Here is a 6,022-nt window from a genome sequence, read left to right as displayed (position 1 = left end):
CATGGAGAGAAACAAGTTTCGCGAGCGATTAGGGGACTTGTATCTGTACCATGAAGGCAGGCAGCAACCTTGGACTCATCTGGAAACCAGAGCAGAGCTTGGCTGTGGGGCAGTGAGCTCTTGGAAGGCTTGTGCTGCTGGACTGTGTTCCACCACACCTTTGCACAGGCTGGGGCCTTCTAGAACCCTCCAGGCAGGCATGCTCCTCCCTGCCTCACTTTTTCCCCCTAGCTCTATTTCTGCTGCATGTGATTTTCATTCTAAAACATCAATAAGGAGGGTGTCATCCAGGTGGCTAGGAAGAACCCCATCTACCCTAGAGGATCTGTTGTTGCTGTCATGCAGTTTTGCCAGTGACAGTGAAAATGTAAATATTTGTTTGGGAATTGAGATCTCCTGCTGCACACCTCTGAGAGTTATCAGAAATAATTTTCTAATTTGCAGCCACATTTTCTTTCTCATCTGTCTTTACCGTATGTTTTGTGACAACATTGTCGTGTAAGTTAAATTAGTCTTTTCCTTTCCCAGTATTTAGCCTTCTGTTCTATTTATAGGAGGCAATCATTCCTTCCCAGACTTCTCTTGGAGACATCCAAAAAGCCAACCTCTCACTGAAGTATCATTTAATGTGGTTCTTGTCTAGCCTATGCACATGGGTTTCCTTTTAGAAAAAACTATGATCTCGAAAAGAGCTGGATGCACATCAAGATCAGGCCCAAGCATGGAGTTCATTGCAGACATACACGTGTTCATTGCAGACAAGACATCTAGCAGCTCAAGTGTTTCAAGGCTCCTTAATAGCCTTCCTCTGATCTGCTCCACTTTTGTCTCATCTTTTTGATCAGCACTGACGAGAAATGTAGACCAGAGCTATATCAGTGGCCTGAAAAGCAGCATTCAGACCTCTCCATCTCTGCTAGAGTTGTGTTTCCTCAGGTGCCCTAACAGTAACAGGCACTGCGTACAGTTGCCTCACAACTGTCCTGTGATTGACCAACACACCCAGGTTTACTCCGTCTTTATTACATGTTGGGTAGTATGGGAGATAGTGTAAAAGGTGTCCAGAGAAATACAGAACTTTGTACATCTGTTGAATTCATAAAGCATTCCTGATCTCTGCAGTGATAATTTTTTCCACCAATGCATGAGATCTGATTATAGCCTGCATCATTACAAATGTTACCATTGGTTACAGAATTGTCCACTAAAAGAAAAAAGTTGCTATAATTAAAACAAAGCCTTCATTCAGATGTGGTTTTACAAAGAAGGACCTCAGTGCATGTTCTCAGTTGTGATAGTACACTCTGACAGGCAGAAAATGGGAAGAATTGTCTTAGCTTCTTAGCTACTGTGAGCTTTATGGTAATTAATTATGTAAATAGATGTGTGTTGTCCATTTCTGTTGACAAAGCAAACTCCCTTTGCACATGAAGATGAATCGTTGCTTCCCATAAGGAGTCAAGTCCTGAGCAAGTGTAGTATATTTAAGATATCCTTGCAGTAGATTTCTTGGAAGTGCAGAGAGGGTTGCAGTCCATTATCTAAACTTGTCAGTTCTTCAGTGGTATTAGCCCAGTCAGAGCAAGGACCTTAGAATCATAATTTTTTAGCCTAAAACTTAATTTGACTGAACTAGAGACAAATAAAACTAATGCCTAAACATACTACAGTCTGGTTCACACAGTGTCTCTACTTCTCTCAGAGACCATCACTCTAAAAAAACTATTGACAAGGATGTATATTTCCTTGCTTGGCTGAAAGATGATAAAACACAAAAGCAAGGCTTGGCTTCAGCAGCTTTTCCCAAAGATTAAGGAAGTAGTTTAATCAACTAACATGGGCTGTATCAAAGCTTCTTTTTCATTCAGGAAGTATACATGATGAGCCTGACATCATTTTAGAGACAATTTGCCTGTTGGACAAAGCATTTCTTCAGCTTTCAGATCCATGTGTAACTCTTTCGCGCCCTCCCCTGTCCTAGTTTGGAAATGCCTACGTCTGGAAAGGAAATCTGTGGTTAAGAAAGTAAATCATGACTTTATTCCTAAAATGAAGTATTGATGTTAGCTGTTCTCTCTCCAAATTCAAGATATTTTTTCAGAAGTGGTGAACGGGGAATTTAATTCATTTGGAGGAATCAAAGAGCGCTAAAGGAGTGTGCATGTGCTGTCCTTCTATTTTGCACATTTTTTTCCAATGCTCTAACGATAGTGACTTCTCAGTGAATATGTCAGAGAATGGCAAGTGGAAAAAAGTTCAAGTTAATGGTTAAGCTTACTACTCTCCAGGCCAGCCAGAAATTCTTCCTTTTGGGCCTTTTAGCATTGATTATGCTGTGCATTTCACATGGACGAGAGAGGATGGGTGTGCTATCTAAATTGACACATGAATCAAAGAAAGAAGGAACATAAGCGTGGTGGAGGTAAGATATAGGAAAATGATAGAAAGAGCTCTATTGTGTTTACAGATGCATTAGGCTAACCTCAGCAGTACTTTAAGATGGCTTTACTGGCACTGTGGTCAGCCAGGGCACCATCTCCACTGCCTGTCTGCCTTGGAACCAAATCCCTGCAGCCTCACCTCATGCCACTGCATGCCAGTCCCAGGCAAGGGCAAGAGGGTCTGATGCACAGTCAAGAGACCAGATTTCTTTTGACTTTTGGGAGAGCTTGTCTGAGCTAGCTGTGGTCCTTGGTTGCAAAAGGATTATCATGTCATATCCTTGGACCAGCGCTTCAATAATATTTACTTACACAACATCCATCTCATTTCCTTCCTAGTAAAGAACAATTTCCCCATTTGTTACTCTCTCATCTGCCTGTCACATCCTCCCTTCAGGAAGTGGAATTCACTGATAAATTAAGCTGCCACATTCAGGTCAGTCCTTTCTCCTTGAGAATACATTAAGTTCATAGCTTTGATGAACATTATAACCAACGCTGATATGAGAGGTATCAGTATAAGCAGCATGAAGGTTTTTGGTTTTATTTTGTTCTGTCTCTTTCTTATTTCATTATTATTTTCTGGCATAATTCTGTGATTGTAATTTTCTGAGGCAGAGAGAAATTTAAGTCCTGCTTTCCACTGGTTTCCTTCTGTCATATAATGTGTGCTAAAATAAGAATCTGTCCATCTGTCTTCCTGTGGTACACAGGTACTTTTTACATGACTAAAATTGGATCTTATATCCCACAAGACATTTATATGGGTTAGCTTGTCTTAATATGCTTTAAAGACAAGTAAATGGAAGAAAGAAAGACAGTAGCTAGAATATATAGGTCAAAGATTTCTTCAGCCTTCAGATAATCCAGTTATTTTAAAAAGAAGCAGAAAGTAATCCTAAAAGCTGAGCTTATCCAAATCAATTATAAACATTGCTTCAAAATCCCTCATGGGTTTTATTTTATATTTCAAAATATTTTTGTAAATATTACATATCTTGGTTAAAAAAACCAACACAACAAAAATGCATGGCTTGTTTGTTGGCTAGTGGAAGTGAATGTTTTCAAATGGTGATTTGAAAATGTTCTGTTTCCAAGCATGTGGATTGACTGTGCCAAGCCTGAACTGAAGATTTGCAGCATTTTTTCAGAACATCCAAACCAACCAGGAGCTAGTTTATATTTTGTCATTGAGTATATTGCAACCATCTCTTCAGGTGAATCTTGTGCAGAACTCACTTTAAGATCAAAATTTCAAGATATTCACATGCACTGCAGACATACTCATGGGCATCTAGATAGATGTCTGCCCATAGCAGTTCAAAACTAGAAGGAACAGTGGGTTCTCTTCTCAGATAAGGCTAATTAGGAAAATAGATTTGTTGGATTTTTTTAATTACAGAACAAAGAAAACAGTGTTCCAGCAATGCACCATGAAAGACAAATAATATCATGTTTCAAGGTTTTGCTAAGCGTGAATCAATACTATTATTTATTGTATATATTACGACATTCACCCATTGACAGGATTTCCAACAGCACTACGAGTGAGCTCATCTTCCTTCATCATCCACATTGTCCCGTTGTGCCGTCTGCCCATGGCCACTCTGAGTCAATTCCGTTTTATCACCACACCACTGTGAAGCTGAAGCACTAGACCATATGAGAACTATTATGCTGCTGTTTCTTTATCTCCAAAGATCAGGATAATTTATCTTTATCTGCCTTTTGCTGAAGATAAATGTTGAGACACAGGGTCATATATGGCTGCTGTTTACAGCAATGAGAAATTTTGTAGCTGTTGCTAAGTGTTCAAAACCAAGATGTTGTTATAGTTGGGTAAATGTCATTAAAAGCTTCTGGGTTTAACAATAGGTCTTTGTGAGGTATAAATGTGAGAAATGATTATGCTTCTGCAGGTATTCAGAGAGCTGAAATGAAAACAGCTTCCATCTAAAATAAAGATAGAGCACAAATAGGTTTTGCTATATGATGATTTTCAGGTCTGCGGGATGTGGAATGACTGAAATAGCTGAGAGGAAAGTACAAGAGGCAATTAGAAACAGGCATGGGTGAAAATGGAGAGAGAATTTTTAGTCTGTGTTGTTCAGAAAGGGATGTTGACCTGTGTGCTGAGAAACCTGCCCTTGCCGTTTAATTTCTCTTGCCTTCAGGAAAGGTGACTTTGAACACTATTTCTAATAAACTCATTTGTATCTAAGGTATGCTGGACTCTGCCAGCTCACCTCCATTTGAAATAACTTGTATGACCCCAGACTCTTGGCTACCTGCTCACGCTGGGAAGAGGTAACACCATCTTTTCTTTGAAAGTGAGAAATGAGTTATAATGCTGCATTTATAATGAAATATTACCAGTTGCATAGTATTAGTGTTCCTTACTGAGCTGGAGTAATAATCCTCATCTATTGGGATGTTTATGTTATTATAACATGTATAATATAATATACAATATTATAACAACAATTAGCATGTGTTCTGTACCACATGCTAAGTGGGTAGCAAACAGCAAACAAGTCTGTTGCCTGTGCCTCGGTAGAGACTCAGCACACAGAAATCAGAATCACCACTATTATCCTTCCTGATTCCAACTGAAAGTAGGAAAGATTAACCAAAACCTCTCAGCAGATGACTACAATGTATTTAAATACCATAGATTTCTACGTGTGCAAATATCTTGCTGTTATGATTTACTAATTAGATTCCTCAGTTCTACTGGGAGCAGGCATATTTCCAACTGTAGGGTTCTCAGACAGGTTATCCCACTTCTACAGTCTCTTTGAATTTTTATCAGGAACCATTTTTCAAACCGTAGTTGATTTATATTGGCAAAATGCAGTTTTACATTCTTTCCTGGCAAGAAGCACTTTTGAATTGTTGGGCTGCAGCCTGAAGCTAGGAAATTTCACACAGACTCTTAAACAAATCTAATTTAATGATGTTCCAGCAATGGCTGTGAAAGGGTGAGGGTCTGTCAGTTGCTATTTTTTTCTGCTTTGCTTAGATTTCTTTCTTTTTTAGAAAAGAGGCATTATTTTTGAACAATGTGCTTGGGAAAACCCAATCTTGGTTTCACAAGGCAGAATCCCCTGAAGATCTCTGATGACATTCAGATCAAGGCTTGCCCTTAAATTTGGTCTATTTCCAATTCATCTCTTGTTACTTCTGTAGTTGACATCAGCTGAAACTGCCAGCTCTTTGGGATCTTCAGCTGCTATTCCTCACAAAGGCATAGAGCCTGATGCCACTAACTTTTTTAAAGCCTTCCTCTCCTAGGAAAGAAAGGTCTTTACTTTTCAGATTGTCCTAGGTTATTGACTAATGGTATATTCAACCACATAAATATAGATTAAAAAGAGTTCAAGATAAAAGAGTTCAAGCACATACATCTATGTTGGTGACCTCAAATTGGAGTATATTTTACTGAGTGAAATGCACAGAATTCCCCCTCCAAAGTATTTATTCTTAATTATTTAAAGTCCCATACCACAGGGATTGAATTTTTTTCTCAAAAACTAAAAGCTATCTTTTATATCTAGCATGCTGTGAATAATAGAGTAATT

The sequence above is a fragment of the Phalacrocorax carbo genome, chromosome 3 (assembly GCF_963921805.1).
Source record: "Phalacrocorax carbo chromosome 3, bPhaCar2.1, whole genome shotgun sequence".
Taxonomy (NCBI): domain Eukaryota; kingdom Metazoa; phylum Chordata; class Aves; order Suliformes; family Phalacrocoracidae; genus Phalacrocorax; species Phalacrocorax carbo.
Note: the sequence above shows the minus strand (reverse complement) of the source record.